Source organism: Paramisgurnus dabryanus, chromosome 2 (assembly GCF_030506205.2).
Source record: "Paramisgurnus dabryanus chromosome 2, PD_genome_1.1, whole genome shotgun sequence".
NCBI lineage: Eukaryota > Metazoa > Chordata > Actinopteri > Cypriniformes > Cobitidae > Paramisgurnus > Paramisgurnus dabryanus.
Window position 1 is genome coordinate 56,837,457 of NC_133338.1, and position 21,693 is coordinate 56,859,149.

The following is a 21,693-nucleotide window of genomic DNA, read 5'->3' on the forward strand; positions in this document are numbered from 1 at the left end:
TGGAATGAAGACGACGCTTTTATGGTAAGCAAACCCAACATCAGGATATTAACATTACAGCCTTCAGTACTCCATCACTAATACATTCATATATTTTGGGTTTTCAGGTCCAGTTAGATGAGAAATACAAAAACCAAACATGTGGAGTCTGTGGTGACTTTAATGGAATCCAGCTTTACAATGAATTCATCAGTAATGGTATATTAACAGTGCTTTCTCTCTCCTGTCTACTTGTAAACATGACTTTGTAGACTGCAATTATTGTAAGCTCATTAGCCAAACGTTAAGTGTTTCTCATTTGTAAGTTGCTTTGGATAGAAGTTTCGGCTGAATAAATACATGTAAATGTTACTTTACTCTATTATTAACAAAAGTGAAATCATTGTAAACCAAATAAGAGTCTGTTAAACGCATGCACGCACCTGTTGTTGCAGGAGCTCAACAGCCTGCTTCTAGCTATGGAAACCTCTGGAGGTTAGATGACCCAACAGAAGTCTGTGAGGAAGATAATATGTCTCTTGTAGAAAACTGTGGAGATGAGGTAAGAAATAAACAGAAACCACAAAAGATGTTTAGCATCTGGGTGATACATTGGAAAAAGTCAAAAGTCTGATCAACTAAAGTGACATTTGAAGTTACTTACTGTACATTTTTTAGGTGTTAACATTTCACTTTTTACAGTGTGGATAAATGAATTAAACACAATTCAGTTCAAGCTTTGATGTCATTTGTAAACTGCTGTACTAACAATTCAATTCAAATATATTTATATAGCAGTATTTACACTGTTGCATTGTTTCAAAGCAGGTTTAAGTGGACAAATCGTATTGAGCATTATATAATGTTTTTTGACAGATTATTTGTGGGTTTCTGATGTAATATCTTGTGTAAATATGCTTTCTCTACAGGCCTTTTGTCGTTTTGTCTTCACCAGTCCAGTGTTCAGTGAATGCAGGGATTTGGTGGCCATTGATTCTTTTGTTGACATCTGTATGAAGGATTTGTGTCATTGCAACACTTCTGATAACTTCTGCCTGTGCAGAACTATCGCCGAATACTCCAGACAGTGTGTACACGCAGGTGGCAAACCTTCAGAATGGAGATCAGAAAATTTTTGTGGTGAGTATAGTGAAGTACAGTAGAGTACAGATGTGGCCTTTAAAAATGCACATCTCAGAGAGAAGAATGTCGCGAGCACTTCTGAAATTTTGCGGAATCCTACAGATTTGGTGTGAGACGCAGGAAATACTAAACCTGTAGATAGCCTAACCCTGTATGTCGTCTTCTCTGGTGTCATGTAGTAGCGGCTTGCTTGAACTCTTTCCCCGCCATTGAGGAGTTATCTCATCAATTAAGAAAAAAACGCTTCACTGCCAATGACGAGTTTTTATGGCAATCTGTATTTACGCTATTATCCACTAGGTGGCACTCTTACCCAACTTATAATCGCTCTGAATTTGATCTCAGACAAAAGTCCTTCACAGAAAGTGTATTACATCAGCTTTTTGCTCAAAATGTGGAATTTTTTGGTATTTTCTGGAACGCATTCAACTTTTGTGAAAATCATGAAAAATGCTGGCGCTGGCTGGCAACTTAAAAAAAAACGCTGGCGGGGAAAAGTTAAAAAATGCTTTATTCAAAGTGAACATGGCCAATAAATGAATGGAGAATTTAAATGATTGAACGTTAGAAACACGTTATTCTCGCAAAAAATCCCATATATCACAAAAACGTTTTTACACTTGCATGAGGTGATTTTTCAGGTAAGTCTGAGGTGTATTTCGTAAAACGGCAATGGAAACAGTTTTGCATTTTCAGGTGACCTGATGTAAATAAGTCAAATAATTATTTTTTTCAAAGATGATGCGGTATGAACTAAAACCTCCCAGAAACACCTCAATACAAGGCTTTCCTTGCCAATAATGTTTGGATTACAGTCCTACATCTCTTTTGATTTTAAAATAATGTACTATTACCTCCACCTAACATTGCCGGTCCTAGGTATAAGGGGCTTTCCTTGTCATTGTGTTTGGATAATACTCTTATGTCTCCTTAAGTTATCAGTTAATGGAAACGCCATCATTTTGCAATAGTTTTTAATAACTTGTGCAAAACTGTAATGGAAACGCAGCTAGTGTAATGTCTACGGTGCTTTTTTCGTTTCTGTTTGGTAATATTCTGTTCTGTTTAGTTAGCAAATTTTGTATTGTTTTTCATTGTGTTTAGGCATTAAATGCAGTTTTAAACTGTGATGATTGGTGGCTCTGAACATCCTTTGCTTTGTATGTTTAGCACAATCATGCTCAGACGGTTTGATCTATCAGGAGTGTGGAAATCCCTGTACGGACACCTGCTCGAATCCTGAGAGAGGACAACTGTGTGAACAGCACTGCATTGATGGTTGCTTCTGTCCTCCAGGTACAGCAAACCTCTATGATTTTCTCAATGTCATCTTTCCTCCAGAATGTGTCACCGCTTCAGCCCATCATCTAAACTGTTAAACTTTATGTCTGTGTTTGATTTGTTAAGGCACTGTTTTTGATGATATAAATCAATCCGGCTGTATACCCCTCAATGAATGCCCCTGTGTGCTTGGAGGTAAACCATTTGCCTCTGGAGAGAATTACACAAGCAACTGCAGAGAATGGTAATCTTGACTTCATGTTTTGATATGAAAAGCTGAAGTCATTAGAGTGTTTAAATGGCATGCGTGATTATTTTTCCTATAGCACATGTGCAGAGGGTCAGTGGGACTGTAGGCAGAAGGATTGTCCTCATTATTGCTCTGTGGAGGGTGGATCTCATATTACAACTTATGATGGAAAAGCATACACTTTCCACGGAGACTGTACATATGTCCTATCCCAGGTATGTCAACCAGACGCTTCTCATAGCTGACACGTAGCTATTATTTCTAATATTTAGGTTTTATTACAAGTTGTTTAAATCCATACGAGTTTGTCAGCTGTTCTCTCTTTGGTTTAACAGGAATGCACAGGCACAGGTTTTACAGTTCAAGGTGATCTGGTGAAGTGTGGTGTGACAGAAACCGAGAGCTGTTTGAAGGCTGTAACTTTAGCGCTGTCAGATGGGATGACTGTGAGTTCTTATATTGTTAACTCATACTGTATAACTTCATCTCACAACACTGTAACATTTACAAACTTAATCACTGTTCATTAGTTAAAAACTTTACTGTTTTCTTTTGTTTATGCAGCTGATCAAAGTGGATTCAAGTGGAAATTTTGAGGTCAACCGAATAATCACTCAGATGCCTTTATTTACAGGTAGACAAATCAATGAGCCATAAAAAAGTTTTGAAAGCAAGAACACAAATGTGGCTAATTTTGTGCTACGTATTAAATAAATCAAAGCTGAATGTACTTGAGAACTTCTAGATTTTCTGTAGCCTACATTTTACATCAATGTCGATTGTGTTTTCAGCTGACGTGAGCGTTTTCAAGCCCTCATCATTCTACATCGTCATTCAGGCTCATTTCATTGGGCTTCGTCTGGAGATCCAGCTAGTACCATTAATGCAACTCTACATCACAACCAATTCAACGTATCAAGGAGAAACATGTGGTATTTTTACTTTTACTTTATGAAATGCTCCGAATGAAACCAGCAGGAAATGAAGATGTGTTTCATGCTTCTTTATGTTGACAAATTCTTGACATGATTTCATTAACAGGTCTTTGTGGCAATTTCAACAACATTGAGGCTGATGACTTTACAACCATCGGTGGATTGAGAGAAGGAACGGCCGTGGACTTCGCCAATACCTGGAAAACACGAGCAAGCTGTCCGGACGTTAGGAGGACATTTGAGAATCCTTGCAGTCTGAGCATTGAAAATGGTGTGAATTTATTTGAGTCATTTGACTAGGATACTGTTTCACAAAACATTTATTCGCTTTACTGTACTTTTACAAGTCCTTTAATTTGCTCAGTGCATTGGATGTTTATGTTACCAAACCCTGGGATATATCAATAAGATGTGCTGATGTTTTGACAGAGAAATATGCCCAGCATTGGTGTTCACTACTGTCAGACACTTCTGGGGTTTTTGCTCCGTGTCATTCTGAAATCAGCCCTGCTGTTTACCAAGCAGTAAGTGAAAGAGTTTCTCATCTCTTTAATATATTTATTATTATTATTATTATTATTATTTATTATTAAATCTTCTAATATTTTGTAGAACTGTATATATGACAGCTGTAACTGTGAAAGGACTGAAGACTGTATGTGTTCGGCGCTGTCATCATATGTACACGCATGTGCCGCTAGAGGGATTTTTCTAGACGGCTGGAGAGATGTCGCCTGCCGTGAGTTTATTTCTTCTTCGAAAAGCACCAGTTTTAATACATCAACAATTTAATTAGAAGAGTGACTCGTGTAAGGAGCTCAAGGGTCTTTAAAAAGTATTAAGGCAAAAAAATGTACAAAACAACTAAAGGTGTCAAGGTGATCCAAAGTGGATGCATAAAGCCTCAGTGATTGTATATACAAGTATACATTTAAACTAAATTGTATATTTAATCGTAAATATATTTGAACTACATTTGAACGTTCTCTGTTTCTCTCTTTAGAAAAGTACACACTTTCTTGTCCCATCACCACCGTTTACTCTCATCACATGACCAGCTGTGACCGAACTTGTCGATCTCTCGGCCAAGCAGACAGCACTTGTGCTATTGACTTTGTACAGGTAGACGGCTGCGGCTGCGCAGTCGGCACATACATGAATGAGAACGGAGATTGTGTTGCATCCGTCAACTGTTCGTGCTACGATTCAGGCAAAGTAATAGCTCCTGGAGATGTCATCTCTAAAGATGGACGATCATGGTAAACTAATGAAGTGGTCACATTTCTATTAAATAAAATATCTGTTCCGAAAAGTTGCCTGTTACCTAGAAACATTTGGCATTACATTTGTTATAGTGAATATTATCTGCCTGTATGTTTATTTGCTTTAATATAGTCATTGTTTAACCTGACTACATGAAGGTCACTAACTAATGTTTACATTTCAGTGTTTGTGCAGAAGGAAAACTGATCTGCTCTGGAGGATCAACTGGGGAAGGTGTGTGTTTGTGTTCTGGTATATTTGGTTTCAATTCCCGTGTACTCATAATACAAATTGCTTAAAACATTATAATTTCTTCAAATAAAAAATGGCTAAAGTGGCCCGTGAGAGTTAGGTATAAGGTTAGGGATGGGGGATTTTTAATAAAATTATAATTAATAATTAGTTACATTTATATAGCGCTTTTCCAGTGCTCAAAGCGCTTTACATATGAATGGGGGAATCTCCTCAGCCACCACCAATGTGCAGCATCCACCTGGATGATGCGACGGCAGCCATATTGCGCCAGAACGCTCACCACACACCAGCTTATTAGTGGAGAGGAGACCGAGTGATATAGCCAATTAGTATGAGGGATGATTAGTAGGCCAATGGGCAAGTTTGGCCAGGATGCCGGGGCACACCCCTACTCTTTTTCGAAGGACATCCTGGGATTTTTAATGACCACAGAGAGTCACGACCTCGGTTTAACGTCTCATCCGAAGGACGGTGCTTTTTTTGACAGTATAGTGTCCCCGTCACTATACTGGGGCATTAGGACCCACACAGACCACAGGGTGAGCACCCCCTGCTGGTCTCACTAACACCTCTACCAGCAGCAACCTGGCTTTCCCAGGTGGTCTCCCATCCAAGTACTAACCAGGCTCAGCCCTGCTTAGCTTCAGTGGGCAAGCTGTCTTGGGCTACAGGGTGATATGGCTGCTGCTTAAATTTTTGTGCATTTGTGCTTGGGGGGCACCTACCGCCAAACAAGGGTACTGCAGTACTTTGAGATTAGCGAGAGGGAACTTCATGGTTTTTAAATATGGTTTAAATGATTTTAAAATATTTTATTCTTAAGCTACTCAGTCTACCTTTTGAAAGTATTAAGATTAGACAAATAAAATATGAATTCTTATATTTCTGTACCCCCCTGACCCCCTTCCAAACTCCGCCTATGCATATTTCTACACTTGAATTTTCCAGTACAGTAGATCATGTTTTTGTTATTCTTTCTTTCAGAATGCGTAGCACCTATGACATTTTTCAACTGCTCCAGCGCTAGCTCAGGTTCGATGGGATCAGAGTGTCAGAAGAGCTGTAACACATTATACATGGCCTGTGTGAGTCTCCACTGCTTTACACACTTACAGACCCAATGGATGTCGATATTGGTTTTTAGTTATTGCTTTATATGTTCCTTTTGGTTGAAATGGAAATGCAATACAGACTCATGTTGTTGAACATGTAGTGTTATGTGTAATAATTTCAGATCAGTACAGAGTGCGTATCTGGGTGCGTGTGTCCATCTGGACTGGTGTCGGATGGCAATGGTGACTGTATATCTGAAGATCTGTGTCCTTGCATTCACAATGGAATTGCCTACCAACCTGGGGAAACCATTACAGCTGACTGTAACACATGGTAGGCCTGACTGCGTGGGATTTAAAATTCTTTTTACACTGTGCATAATGTTCATTTATAATATACTTGAATTATTTTTTATAGCACTTGTAGTGAAAGAAAATGGCAGTGCACCACAAACCAGTGCAGTGGGACATGCAGCGTTTATGGAGATGGCCATTATCGAACATTTGATGAGAAAAGATTTATTTTCAGTGGAAGCAGCGAATACAGCCTCGTTCAGGTATTAAACTTGTTCTTCTGTTTGGCATGTAGAATAACAGATCAATATTCTTTTTGAAGATATTTGGCTGAAACACCAAGGTGGTTAAAAAAATGCTAAATTGCTCAAAAATGGAAGAAACACATATGAACTGGTGTCTTTATCCCATGTCCAGGATTACTGCATCAACAATAACATCAATGGCTCGTTTAGAGTAGTCACTGAAAACATTCCCTGCGGGACCACAGGAACCACCTGCTCCAAAGCCATCAAGCTATTTCTCGGAGTAAGTCTACATGCCATTGGTGTTTATTGGAGCTTTTTATTAACTAAGAATAAGCACTGACTAAATCCATTATATTTCAGAGCAATGAGCTTAGATTGACAGATGGGACCTATCAAGTTGTCCAGAGAGATGCAGGAGAGGAGATTCCCTACCAGATCCGCAGCATGGGACTTTACTTGGTGATCGAAGGAGATAATGGACTGATGCTCGTATGGGACAGAAAAACAACTATACACATCAAACTGACTCCAAAGTTTAGTGTAAGTCCACGACATAACTGAGATCATCTTTGACAATTGATACAGGCCAAATGTCAGATGAATATTATGCCGTGTAGTTAGAGAGGTTTGTTTCTATCGACAGGGACGCGTGTGCGGTTTGTGTGGAAACTATGATGGGAGCGCAAACAATGACTTCACTACTCGCAGTCAAGTGGTTGCTGTTGATGCCCTGGATTTTGGAAACAGTTGGAAGGTTTCTGGTGGTCCAGATGCAACCCTCATTCCAGATCCATGTAACCATAATCCCTACAGAGAGGCTTGGGCACAGAGACAGTGCAGTATCATTACTAGTGATGTCTTCTTAAGCTGTCATTCTCAGGTGCTTATAAACTGACATATATGAAGTATAGTTTTGAATTATTTTAGTTTTTCCTTAATTCAGATGGATTTTTTCCCATTAAAAGCAATAGGACTTTACATATTTATCTTTCTTTAAAGGTGGATCCGTCTCCTTTCTACGATGCTTGTGTGCGAGACTCGTGTGCTTGTGATAACGGTGGAGATTATGAATGTTTCTGTACGACTGTAGCAGCTTATGCACAAGCCTGTAATGAAGCCGGAGCCTGTGTTGTCTGGAGATCTCCAAAAATATGCCGTGAGTGATCCGTATACAGTTTCATTGTGATGAGATGTTGTGTAAAGCAGTGATTTAAAACTCAACATTTTTATTTTAAAGCATTGTTCTGTGATTATTACAACCCTCCCGGTGAATGCGAGTGGCACTATAAACCTTGCGGAGCTCCTTGTATGGAGACCTGCAGAAACCCATCGGGAGTATGTTCGAGTCAAATGCCAGCACTTGAAGGTGAGAACTCATTTACATTTATGCAATGCTCTTTCAAATTAAGTAACGTTGAATTTGCGTTTGGTGTTTATTCCCCTATTAAACACATTATTAAGATGTCTAAACTGAAAATAACTTGCTCCGACCAGTATTGTCTTTTCCTAAAAGAAAACTTGAACATCTTTGATTTAACTAAGGCTAAATAACTTTCTCGTTTTTCTAGGTTGCTATCCTAAATGTCCACCGGAGCAGCCTGTGTTTGATGAGGACAACATGAAATGTGTCATGCAGGAAGATTGTGGCTGCTATGACGGATTGGTACATTATCAGACTGGCGACCAGGTGCCGACTGAAGAGAACTGTCAGTCATGGTATGTCTATATTGATATGCTTCTATTAATGTTTCCATGTTTTATAACGATCATGAATATTAGGGTTTTTGTCAGTACATGCTACTACATTTCCTATAATTTTTCTTTCCTGTATCAATGTTTCAAAATACATTAAAGACGGTCCTGTTTATTCTTTCTCTTCCCAATGCAGTTATTGTTCATCACCCAGCATTATATGTGTCTTTGATGTGAATGGTGAGATTCTGTCGATTTCTAGTTTCATTATAATGATAAATGCAAAATAAGAAGTCATCTTGCTTATACACATTTTTATTTCACAGCATGTACATGCAGATACAATGATGTAGAGTACAACTATAATGACATCATTTATCGCACAACGGATGGCCTGGGAAGTTGTATCACAGCTGTATGTTCAATCAATGGGACTATAGAGAGGACGTTCATGCCTTGTGAAACCACTGCTGTTCCAACAACGTCATCCCCCCCAACCACAGCACAGACAACAACACCAATTCCAACAACGATTTTTGTCTTCAGCACACCAGGTGATTTTTCTGGGATATTTTTAATATTGTTACTCAAAGATAAATAACATGACAACTTTTCTTTTGGCTTTTAAATAAAAAAATTATCAAAAGTCGGATACTGAACATGTATTTAACATACTTAAAATGATAAATGCCCATTTTAATGTTAATCAATTTTACTGCATTAATTGTCTACTCTATGCCTAAATTAAATATTTGATTTGATTACCACAGAATATACTTCATCTGTAACTGGGGAAGAAACAAGCACAACACAAGGTGTCTTTTCCACAACCAGCCCACCAGACATAGTGGTGACATCAACTGAAAGTTCCACAACAATGCAAAGTGCAAGCATTACAATAACAACATCAAAAACTTCAATTGCACCTATTACAAAAACGCTTGCAACCATCACTGGTAGAGTCGTCACAACAAGTTCTGAAACATCTGTATCGACACTGGAGACAACAGAAGAGCAAAGAACCACAGAGACAGTATTACCCACACAACCAACAACATCAACAGAGACAACTGCTGTGCCAGTCACTACAACAACTACATCTGAATCATCCACTGAACTTGAGACAACCACTGAAGGGGCTTCTTCAACTACAAGACCAATCAAAACTGAAACAACTCTTGCAATCACCACACCAAGCATCCCATCCACAACAATGTATGTTGTGGGGAAAAGCACCACTGTTCTACCAACAGCTCCAAGCAAAGTCACAACTTCTGCATCATCAACCACAACACAAACAACTGGAGAACAAAGAACCACAGAGACTGTAACAGAAAATGAAACAACCACATCCCAGACACCTGTGTCCACCACAAGGTCGCCAAAGGTGGTGACTACAGCTGGAATGACAAGCCAGTCAACAACCACTGCTACAACAGCTTTTGAAGAGTCAACATCTATTCCCTCTGAAATGTCAACATCTCCAAGCTCATCTGTTCCAACAAAACAAACTTCAGTACCAGTTGTAACATCCACACAACCAACAACATCAACAGAAACAACTGCTGTGCCAGTCACTACTGTTGTGTCAACAAAAGTTACATCTGAATCATCCACTGAACTTGAGACCACCACTGTAGGGGCTTCTTCAACTACAAGACCAATCAAAACTGAAACAACTCTTGCAATCACCACACCAAGCATCCCATCCACTACAGTCCTTGTTGTAGAAAGCACCACTCTCTCCTCATCTACAGGGACAACAACTCCAAGTAAAGTCACCACATCTGCAGCATCAACCACAACACAAACAACTGGAGAACAAAGAACCACAGAGACTGTAACAGAAAATGAAACAACCACATCTCAGACACCTGTGTCCACCACAAGGTCGCCAAAGGTGGTGACTACAGCTGGAATGACAAGCCAGTCAACAACCACTGCTACAACAGCTTTTGAAGAGTCAACATCTATTCCCTCTGAAATGTCAACATCTCCAAGCTCATCTGTTCCAACAAAACAAACTTCAGTACCAGTTGTAACATCCACACAACCAACAACATCAACAGAAACAACTGCTGTGCCAGTCACTACTGTTGTGTCAACAAAAGTTACATCTGAATCATCCACTGAACTTGAGACCACCACTGTAGGGGCTTCTTCAACTACAAGACCAATCAAAACTGAAACAACTCTTGCAATCACCACACCAAGCATCCCATCCACTACAGTCCTTGTTGTAGAAAGCACCACTCTCTCCTCATCTACAGAAACAACAACTCCAAGCAAAGTCACCACATCTGCAGCATCAACCACAACACAAACAACTGGAGAACAAAGAACCACAGAGACTGTAACAGAAAATGAAACAACCACATCTCAGACACCTGTGTCCACCACAAGGTCGCCAAAGGTGGTGACTACAGCTGGAATGACAAGCCAGTCAACAACCACTGCTACAACAGCTTTTGAAGAGTCAACATCTATTCCCTCTGAAATGTCAACATCTCCAAGCTCATCTGTTCCAACAAAACAAACTTCAGTACCAGTTGTAACATCCACACAACCAACAACATCAACAGAAACAACTGCTGTGCCAGTCACTACTGTTGTGTCAACAACAGTTACATCTGAATCATCCACTGAACTTGAGACCACCACTGTAGGGGCTTCTTCAACTACAAGACCAATCAAAACTGAAACAACTCTTGCAATCACCACACCAAGCATCCCATCCACTACAGTCCTTGTTGTAGAAAGCACCACTCTCTCCTCATCTACAGAAACAACAACTCCAAGCAAAGTCACCACATCTGCAGCATCAACCACAACACAAACAACTGGAGAACAAAGAACCACAGAGACTGTAACAGAAAATGAAACAACCACATCTCAGACACCTGTGTCCACCACAAGGTCGCCAAAGGTGGTGACTACAGCTGGAATGACAAGCCAGTCAACAACCACTGCTACAACAGCTTTTGAAGAGTCAACATTTATTCCCTCTGAAATGTCAACATCTCCAAGCTCATCTGTTCCAACAAAACAAACTTCAGTACCAGTTGTTAAATCCACACAACCAACAACATCAACAGAAACAACTGCTGTGCCAGTGACTACTGTTGTGTCAACAACAACTACATCTGAATCATCCACTGAACTTGGAACAACCACTGAAGGGGCTTCTTCAACTACAAGACCAATCAAAACTGAAACAACTCTTGCAATCACCACACCAAGCATCCCATCCACTACAGTCTTAGTTGTAGAAAGCACCACTCTTTCCTCATCTACAGGGACAACAACTCCAAGCAAAGTCACCACATCTGCAGGATCAACCACAACACAAACAACTGGAGAACAAAGAACCACAGAGACTGTAACAGAAAATGAAACAACCACATCTCAGACACCTGTGTTCACCACCAGGTCACCAAAGGTGGTGACTACAGCTGGAATGACAAGCCAGTCAACAACCACAGCTACAACAGCTTTTGAAGAGTCAACATCTATTCCCTCTGAAATGTCAACATCTCCAAGCTCATCTGTTCCAACAAAACAAACTTCAGTACCAGTTGTAACATCCACACAACCAACAACATCAACAGAAACAACTGCTGTGCCAGTGACTACTGTTGTGTCAACAACAACTACATCTGAATCATCCACTGAACTTGAGACCACCACTGAAGGGGCTTCTTCAACTACAAGACCAATCAAAACTGAAACAACTCTTGCAATCACCACACCAAGCATCCCGTCCACAACAATGTATGTTGTGGGGGAAAGCACCACTGTTCCACCAACAGCTCCAAGCAAAGTCACAACTTCTGCATCATCGACCACAACGCAAACAACTGGAGAACAAAGAACCACAGAGACTGTAACAGAAAATGAAACAACCACATCTCAGACACCTGTGTCCACCACAAGGTCGCCAAAGGTGGTGACTACAGCTGGAATGACAAGCCAGTCAACAACCACAGCTACAACAGCTTTTGAAGAGTCAACATCTATTCCCTCTGAAATGTCAACATCTCCAAGCTCATCTGTTCCAACAAAACACACTTCAGTACCAGTTGTAACATCCACACAACCAAAAACATCAACAGAAACAACTGCTGTGCCAGTCACTACTGTTGTGTCAACAACAACTACATCTGAATCATCCACTGAACTTGGAACAACCACTGAAGGGGCTTCTTCAACTACAAGACCAATCAAAACTGAAACAACTCTTGCAATCACCACACCAAGCATCCCGTCCACAACAATGTATGTTGTGGGGGAAAGCACCACTGTTCCACCAACAGCTCCAAGCAAAGTCACAACTTCTGCATCATCGACCACAACGCAAACAACTGGAGAACAAAGAACCACAGAGACTGTAACAGAAAATGAAACAACCACATCTCAGACACCTGTGTCCACCACAAGGTCGCCAAAGGTGGTGACTACAGCTGGAATGACAAGCCAGTCAACAACCACAGCTACAACAGCTTTTGAAGAGTCAACATCTATTCCCTCTGAAATGTCAACATCTCCAAGCTCATCTGTTCCAACAAAACACACTTCAGTACCAGTTGTAACATCCACACAACCAAAAACATCAACAGAAACAACTGCTGTGCCAGTCACTACTGTTGTGTCAACAACAACTACATCTGAATCATCCACTGAACTTGGAACAACCACTGAAGGGGCTTCTTCAACTACAAGACCAATCAAAACTGAAACAACTCTTGCAATCACCACACCAAGCATCCCATCCACTACAGTCCTTGTTGTAGAAAGCACCACTCTCTCCTCATCTACAGAAACAACAACTCCAAGCAAAGTCACCACATCTGCAGCATCAACCACAACACAAACAACTGGAGAACAAAGAACCACAGAGACTGTAACAGAAAATGAAACAACCACAACTGAGACACCTGTGTCCACAACCAGGTCGCCAAAGGTGGTGACTACAGCTGGAATGACAAGCCAGTCAACCACCACAGCTACAACAGCTTTTGAAGAGTCAACATCTATTCCCTCTGAAATGTCAACATCTCCAAGCTCATCTGTTCCAACAAAACAAACTTCAGTACCAGTTGTAACAACCACACAACCAACAACATCAACAGAAACAACTGCTGTGCCAGTGACTACTGTTGTGTCAACAACAACTACATCTGAATCATCCACTGAACTTGAGACCACCACAGAAGGGGCTTCTTCAACTACAAGACCAATCAAAACTAAAACAACTCTTGCAATCACCACACCAAGCATCCCATCCACTACAGTCCTAGTTGTAGAAAGCACCACTCTTTCCTCATCTACAGGGACAACAACTCCAAGCAAAGTCACCACATCTGCAGCATCAACCACAACACAAACAACTGGAGAACAAAGAACCACAGAGACTGTAACAGAAAATGAAACAACCACATCTGAGACACCTGTGTCCACAACCAGGTCGCCAAAGGTGGTGACTACAGCTGGAATGACAAGCCAGTCAACAACCACAGCTACAACAGCTTTTGAAGAGTCAACATCTATTCCCTCTGAAATGTCAACATCTCCAAGCTCATCTGTTCCAACAAAACAAACTTCAGTACCAGTTGTAACAACCACACAACCAACAACATCAACAGAGACAACTGCTGTGCCAGTCACTACTGTTGTGTCAACAATAACTACATCTGAATCATCCACTGAACTTGGAACAACCACTGAAGGGGCTTCTTCAACTACAAGACCAATCAAAACTGAAACAACTCTTGCAATCACCACACCAAGCATCCCATCCACTACAGTCCTTGTTGTAGAAAGCACCACTCTCTCCTCATCTACAGAAACAACAACTCCAAGCAAAGTCACCACATCTGCAGCATCAACCACAACACAAACAACTGGAGAACAAAGAACCACAGAGACTGTAACAGAAAATGAAACAACCACATCTCAGACACCTGTGTCCACCACAAGGTCGCCAAAGGTGGTGACTACAGCTGGAATGACAAGCCAGTCAACAACCACAGCTACAACAGCTTTTGAAGAGTCAACATCTATTCCCTCTGAAATGTCAACATCTCCAAGCTCATCTGTTCCAACAAAACAAACTTCAGTACCAGTTGTAACATCCACACAACCAACAATATCAACAGAAACAACTGCTGTGCCAGTCACTACTGTTGTGTCAACAACAACTACATCTGAATCATCTACTGAACTTGGAACAACCACTGAAGGGGCTTCTTCAACTACAAGACCAATCAAAACTGAAACAACTCTTGCAATCACCACACCAAGCATCCCATCCACTACAGTCCTTGTTGTAGAAAGCACCACTCTCTCCTCATCTACAGAAACAACAACTCCAAGCAAAGTCACCACATCTGCAGCATCAACCACAACACAAACAACTGGAGAACAAAGAACCACAGAGACTGTAACAGAAAATGAAACAACCACATCTGAGACACCTGTGTCCACAACCAGGTCGCCAAAGGTGGTGACTACAGCTGGAATGACAAGCCAGTCAACAACCACAGCTACAACAGCTTTTGAAGAGTCAACATCTATTCCCTCTGAAATGTCAACATCTCCAAGCTCATCTGTTCCAACAAAACAAACTTCAGTACCAGTTGTAACAACCACACAACCAACAACATCAACAGAAACAACTGCTGTGCCAGTGACTACTGTTGTGTCAACAACAACTACATCTGAATCATCCACTGAACTTGAGACAACCACTGAAGGTGCTTCTTCAACTACAAGACCAATCAAAACTAAAACAACTCTTGCAATCACCACACCAAGCATCCCATCCACTACAGTCCTAGTTGTAGAAAGCACCACTCTCTCCTCATCTACAGGGACAACAACTCCAAGCAAAGTCACCACATCTGCAGCATCAACCACAACACAAACAACTGGAGAACAAAGAACCACAGAGACTGTAACAGAAAATGAAACAACCACATCTCAGACACCTGTGTCCACCACAAGGTCGCCAAAGGTGGTGACAACAGCTGGAATGACAAGCCAGTCAACAACCACAGCTACAACAGCTTTTGAAGAGTCAACATCTATTCCCTCTGAAATGTCAACATCTCCAAGCTCATCTGTTCCAACAAAACAAACTTCAGTACCAGTTGTAACAACCACACAACCAACAACATCAACAGAGACAACTGCTGTGCCAGTCACTACTGTTGTGTCAACAACAACTACATCTGAATCATCCACTGAACTTGAGACAACCACTGAAGGGGCTTCTTCAACTACAAGACCAATCAAAACTGAAACAACTCTTGCAATCACCACACCAAGCATCCCATCCACAACAATGTATGTTGTGGGGGAAAGCACCACTGTTCCACCAACAGCTCCAAGCAAAGTCACAACTTCTGCATCATCAACCACAACGCAAACAACTGGAGAACAAAGAACCACAGAGACTGTAACAGAAAATGAAACAACCACATCTCAGACACCTGTGTCCACTACCAGGTCGCCAAAGGTGGTGACTACAGCTGGAATGACAAGCCAGTCAACAACCACAGCTACAACAGCTTTTGAAGAGTCAACATCTATTCCCTCTGAAATGTCAACATCTCCAAGCTCATCTGTTCCAACAAAACAAACTTCAGTACCAGTTGTAACAACCACACAACCAACAACATCAACACAGACAACTGCTGTGCCAGTCACTACTGTTGTGTCAACAACAACTACATCTGAATCATCCACTGAACTTGAGACCACCACTGAAGGTGCTTCTTCAACTACAAGACCAATCAAAACTAAAACAACTCTTGCAATCACCACACCAAGCATCCCATCCACTACAGTCCTAGTTGTAGAAAGCACCACTCTCTCCTCATCTACAGGGACAACAACTCCAAGTAAAGTCACCACATCTGCAGCATCAACCACAACACAAACAACTGGAGAACAAAGAACCACAGAGACTGTAACAGAAAATGAAACAACCACATCTGAGACACCTGTGTCCACAACCAGGTCGCCAAAGGTGGTGACTACAGCTGGAATGACAAGCCAGTCAACAACCACTGCTACAACAGCTTTTGAAGAGTCAACATCTATTCCCTCTGAAATGTCAACATCTCCAAGCTCATCTGTTCCAACAAAACAAACTTCAGTACCAGGTGTAACATCCACACAACCAACAACATCAACAGAAACAACTGCTGTGCCAGTCACTACTGTTGTGTCAACAACAACTACATCTGAATCATCCACTGAACTTGGAACAACCACTGAAGGGGCTTCTTCAACTACAAGACCAATCAAAACTGAAACAACTCTTGCAATCACCACACCAAGCATCCCATCCACTACAGTCCTTGTTGTAGAAAGCACCACTCTCTCCTCATCTACAGAAACAACAACTCCAAGCAAAGTCACCACATCTGCAGCATCAACCACAACACAAACAACTGGAGAACAAAGAACCACAGAGACTGTAACAGAAAATGAAACAACCACATCTGAGACACCTGTGTCCACAACCAGGTCGCCAAAGGTGGTGACTACAGCTGGAATGACAAGCCAGTCAACAACCACAGCTACAACAGCTTTTGAAGAGTCAACATCTATTCCCTCTGAAATGTCAACATCTCCAAGCTCATCTGTTCCAACAAAACAAACTTCAGTACCAGTTGTAACAACCACACAACCAACAACATCAACAGAAACAACTGCTGTGCCAGTGACTACTGTTGTGTCAACAACAACTACATCTGAATCATCCACTGAACTTGAGACCACCACTGAAGGTGCTTCTTCAACTACAAGACCAATCAAAACTAAAACAACTCTTGCAATCACCACACCAAGCATCCCATCCACTACAGTCCTAGTTGTAGAAAGCACCACTCTCTCCTCATCTACAGGGACAACAACTCCAAGCAAAGTCACCACATCTGCAGCATCAACCACAACACAAACAACTGGAGAACAAAGAACCACAGAGACTGTAACAGAAAATGAAACAACCACATCTCAGACACCTGTGTCCACCACAAGGTCGCCAAAGGTGGTGACTACAGCTGGAATGACAAGCCAGTCAACAACCACAGCTACAACAGCTTTTGAAGAGTCAACATCTATTCCTTCTGAAATGTCAACATCTCCAAGCTCATCTGTTCCAACAAAACAAACTTCAGTACCAGTTGTAACAACCACACAACCAACAACATCAACAGAGACAACTGCTGTGCCAGTTCCTACTGTTGTGTCAACAACAACTACATCTGAATCATCCACTGAACTTGAGACAACCACTGAAGGGGCTTCTTCAACTACAAGACCAATCAAAACTGAAACAACTCTTGCAATCACCACACCAAGCATCCCATCCACAACAATGTATGTTGTGGGGGAAAGCACCACTGTTCCACCAACAGCTCCAAGCAAAGTCACCACTTCTGCATCATCAACCACAACGCAAACAACTGGAGAACAAAGAACCACAGAGACTGTAACAGAAAATGAAACAACCACATCTCAGACACCTGTGTCCACTACCAGGTCGCCAAAGGTGGTGACTACAGCTGGAATGACAAGCCAGTCAACAACCACTGCTACAACAGCTTTTGAAGAGTCAACATCTATTCCCTCTAAAATGTCAACATCTCCAAGCTCATCTGTTCAAACAAAACAAACTTCAGTACCAGTTGTAACATCCACACAACCAACAACATCAACAGAAACAACTGCTGTGCCAGTGACTACTGTTGTGTCAACAACAACTACATCTGAATCATCCACTGAACTTGAGACCACCACTGAAGGTGCTTCTTCAACTACAAGACCAATCAAAACTGAAACAACTCTTGCAATCACCACACCAAGCATCCCATCCACTACAGTCCTAGTTGTAGAAAGCACCACTCTCTCCTCATCTACAGGGACAACAACTCCAAGTAAAGTCACCACATCTGCAGCATCAACCACAACACAAACAACTGGAGAACAAAGAACCACAGAGACTGTAACAGAAAATGAAACAACCACATCTGAGACACCTGTGTCCACAACCAGGTCGCCAAAGGTGGTGACTACAGCTGGAATGACAAGCCAGTCAACAACCACTGCTACAACAGCTTTTGAAGAGTCAACATCTATTCCCTCTGAAATGTCAACATCTCCAAGCTCATCTGTTCCAACAAAACAAACTTCAGTACCAGTTGTAACAACCACACAACCAACAACATCAACAGAGACAACTGCTGTGCCAGTCACTACTGTTGTGTCAACAACAACTACATCTGAATCATCCACTGAACTTGAGACCACCACTGAAGGGGCTTCTTCAACTACAAGACCAATCAAAACTGAAACAACTCTTGCAATCACCACACCAAGCATCCCATCCACTACAGTCCTTGTTGTAGAAAGCACCACTCTCTCCTCATCTAAAGAAACAACAACTCCAAGCAAAGTCACCACATCTGCAGCATCAACCACAACACAAACAACTGGAGAACAAAGAACCACAGAGACTGTAACAGAAAATGAAACAACCACATCTGAGACACCTGTGTCCACAACCAGGTCGCCAAAGGTGGTGACTACAGCTGGAATGACAAGCCAGTCAACAACCACAGCTACAACAGCTTTTGAAGAGTCAACATCTATTCCCTCTGAAATGTCAACATCTCCAAGCTCATCTGTTCCAACAAAACAAACTTCAGTACCAGTTGTAACAACCACACAACCAACAACATCAACAGAGACAACTGCTGTGCCAGTCACTACTGTTGTGTCAACAACAACTACATCTGAATCATCCACTGAACTTGAGACCACCACTGAAGGTGCTTCTTCAACTACAAGACCAATCAAAACTAAAACAACTCTTGCAATCACCACACCAAGCATCCCATCCACTACAGTCCTAGTTGTAGAAAGCACCACTCTCTCCTCATCTACAGGGACAACAACTCCAAGTAAAGTCACCACATCTGCAGCATCAACTACAACACAAACAACTGGAGAACAAAGAACCACAGAGACTGTAACAGAAAATGAAACAACCACATCTGAGACACCTGTGTCCACAACCAGGTCGCCAAAGGTGGTGACTACAGCTGGAATGACAAGCCAGTCAACAACCACAGCTACAACAGCTTTTGAAGAGTCAACATCTATTCCCTCTGAAATGTCAACATCTCCAAGCTCATCTGTTCCAACAAAACAAACTTCAGTACCAGTTGTAACAACCACACAACCAACAACATCAACAGAGACAACTGCTGTGCCAGTCACTACTGTTGTGTCAACAACAACTACATCTGAATCATCCACTGAACTTGAGACCACCACTGAAGGGGCTTCTTCAACTACAAGACCAATCAAAACTGAAACAACTCTTGCAATCACCACACCAAGCATCCCATCCACTACAGTCCTTGTTGTAGAAAGCACCACTCTCTCCTCATCTAAAGAAACAACAACTCCAAGCAAAGTCACCACATCTGCAGCATCAACCACAACACAAACAACTGGAGAACAAAGAACCACAGAGACTGTAACAGAAAATGAAACAACCACATCTGAGACACCTGTGTCCACAACCAGGTCGCCAAAGGTGGTGACTACAGCTGGAATGACAAGCCAGTCAACAACCACAGCTACAACAGCTTTTGAAGAGTCAACATCTATTCCCTCTGAAATGTCAACATCTCCAAGCTCATCTGTTCCAACAAAACAAACTTCAGTACCAGTTGTAACAACCACACAACCAACAACATCAACACAGACAACTGCTGTGCCAGTCACTACTGTTGTGTCAACAACAACTACATCTGAATCATCCACTGAACTTGAGACAACCACTGAAGGGGCTTCTTCAACTACAAGACCAATCAAAACTGAAACAACTCTTGCAATCACCACACCAAGCATCCCATCCACAACAATGTATGTTGTGGGGGAAAGCACCACTGTTCCACCAACAGCTCCAAGCAAAGTCACAACTTCTGCATCATCAACCACAACGCAAACAACTGGAGAACAAAGAACCACAGAGACTGTAACAGAAAATGAAACAACCACATCTCAGACACCTGTGTCCACTACCAGGTCGCCAAAGGTGGTGACTACAGCTGGAATGACAAGCCAGTCAACAACCACAGCTACAACAGCTTTTGAAGAGTCAACATCTATTCCCTCTAAAATGTCAACATCTTCAAGCTCATCTGTTCCAACAAAACAAACTTCAGTACCAGTTGTAACATCCACACAACCAACAACATCAACAGAAACAACTGCTGTGCCAGTGACTACTGTTGTGTCAACAACAACTACATCTGAATCATCCACTGAACTTGAGACCACCACTGAAGGGGCTTCTTCAACTACAAGACCAATCAAAACTGAAACAACTCTTGCAATCACCACACCAAGCATCCCATCCACTACAGTCCTTGTTGTAGAAAGCACCACTCTCTCCTCATCTACAGAAACAACAACTCCAAGCAAAGTCACCACATCTGCAGCATCAACCACAACACAAACAACTGGAGAACAAAGAACCACAGAGACTGTAACAGAAAATGAAACAACCACATCTCAGACACCTGTGTCCACCACCAGGTCACCAAAGGTGGTGACTACAGCTGGAATGACAAGCCAGTCAACAACCACAGCTACAACAGCTTTTGAAGAGTCAACATCTATTCCCTCTGAAATGTCAACATCTCCAAGCTCATCTGTTCCAACAAAACAAACTTCAGTACCAGTTGTAACAACCACACAACCAACAACATCAACAGAGACAACTGCTGTGCCAGTCACTACTGTTGTGTCAACAACAACAGCATCTGAATCATCCACTGAACTTGAGACAACCACTGAAGGGGCTTCTTCAACTACAAGACCAATCAAAACTGAAACAACTCTTGCAATCACCACACCAAGCATCCCATCCACTACAGTCCTAGTTGTAGAAAGCACCACTCTTTCCTCATCTACAGGGACAACAACTCCAAGCAAAGTCACCACATCTGTAGCATCAACCACAACACAAACAACTGGAGAACAAAGAACCACAGAGACTGTAACAGAAAATGAAACAACCACATCTCAGACACCTGTGTCCACCACCAGGTCACCAAAGGTGGTGACTACAGCTGGAATGACAAGCCAGTCAACAACCACAGCTACAACAGCTTTTGAAGAGTCAACATCTATTCCCTCTGAAATGTCAACATATCCAAGCACATCTGTTCCAACAAAACAAACTTCAGTACCAGTTGTAACAACCACACAACCAACAA

General features: G+C 41.7%; 1 pseudogene; it reads right to left on the reverse strand.

Annotated features, from left to right (window-relative positions):
* Nucleotides 1-5,678: 5,678 nt before the first annotated feature.
* On the reverse strand, nt 5,679-5,795 carry LOC135744006 (5S ribosomal RNA; annotated as a pseudogene).
* Between the last annotated feature and the right edge of the window lie 15,898 nt (nt 5,796-21,693).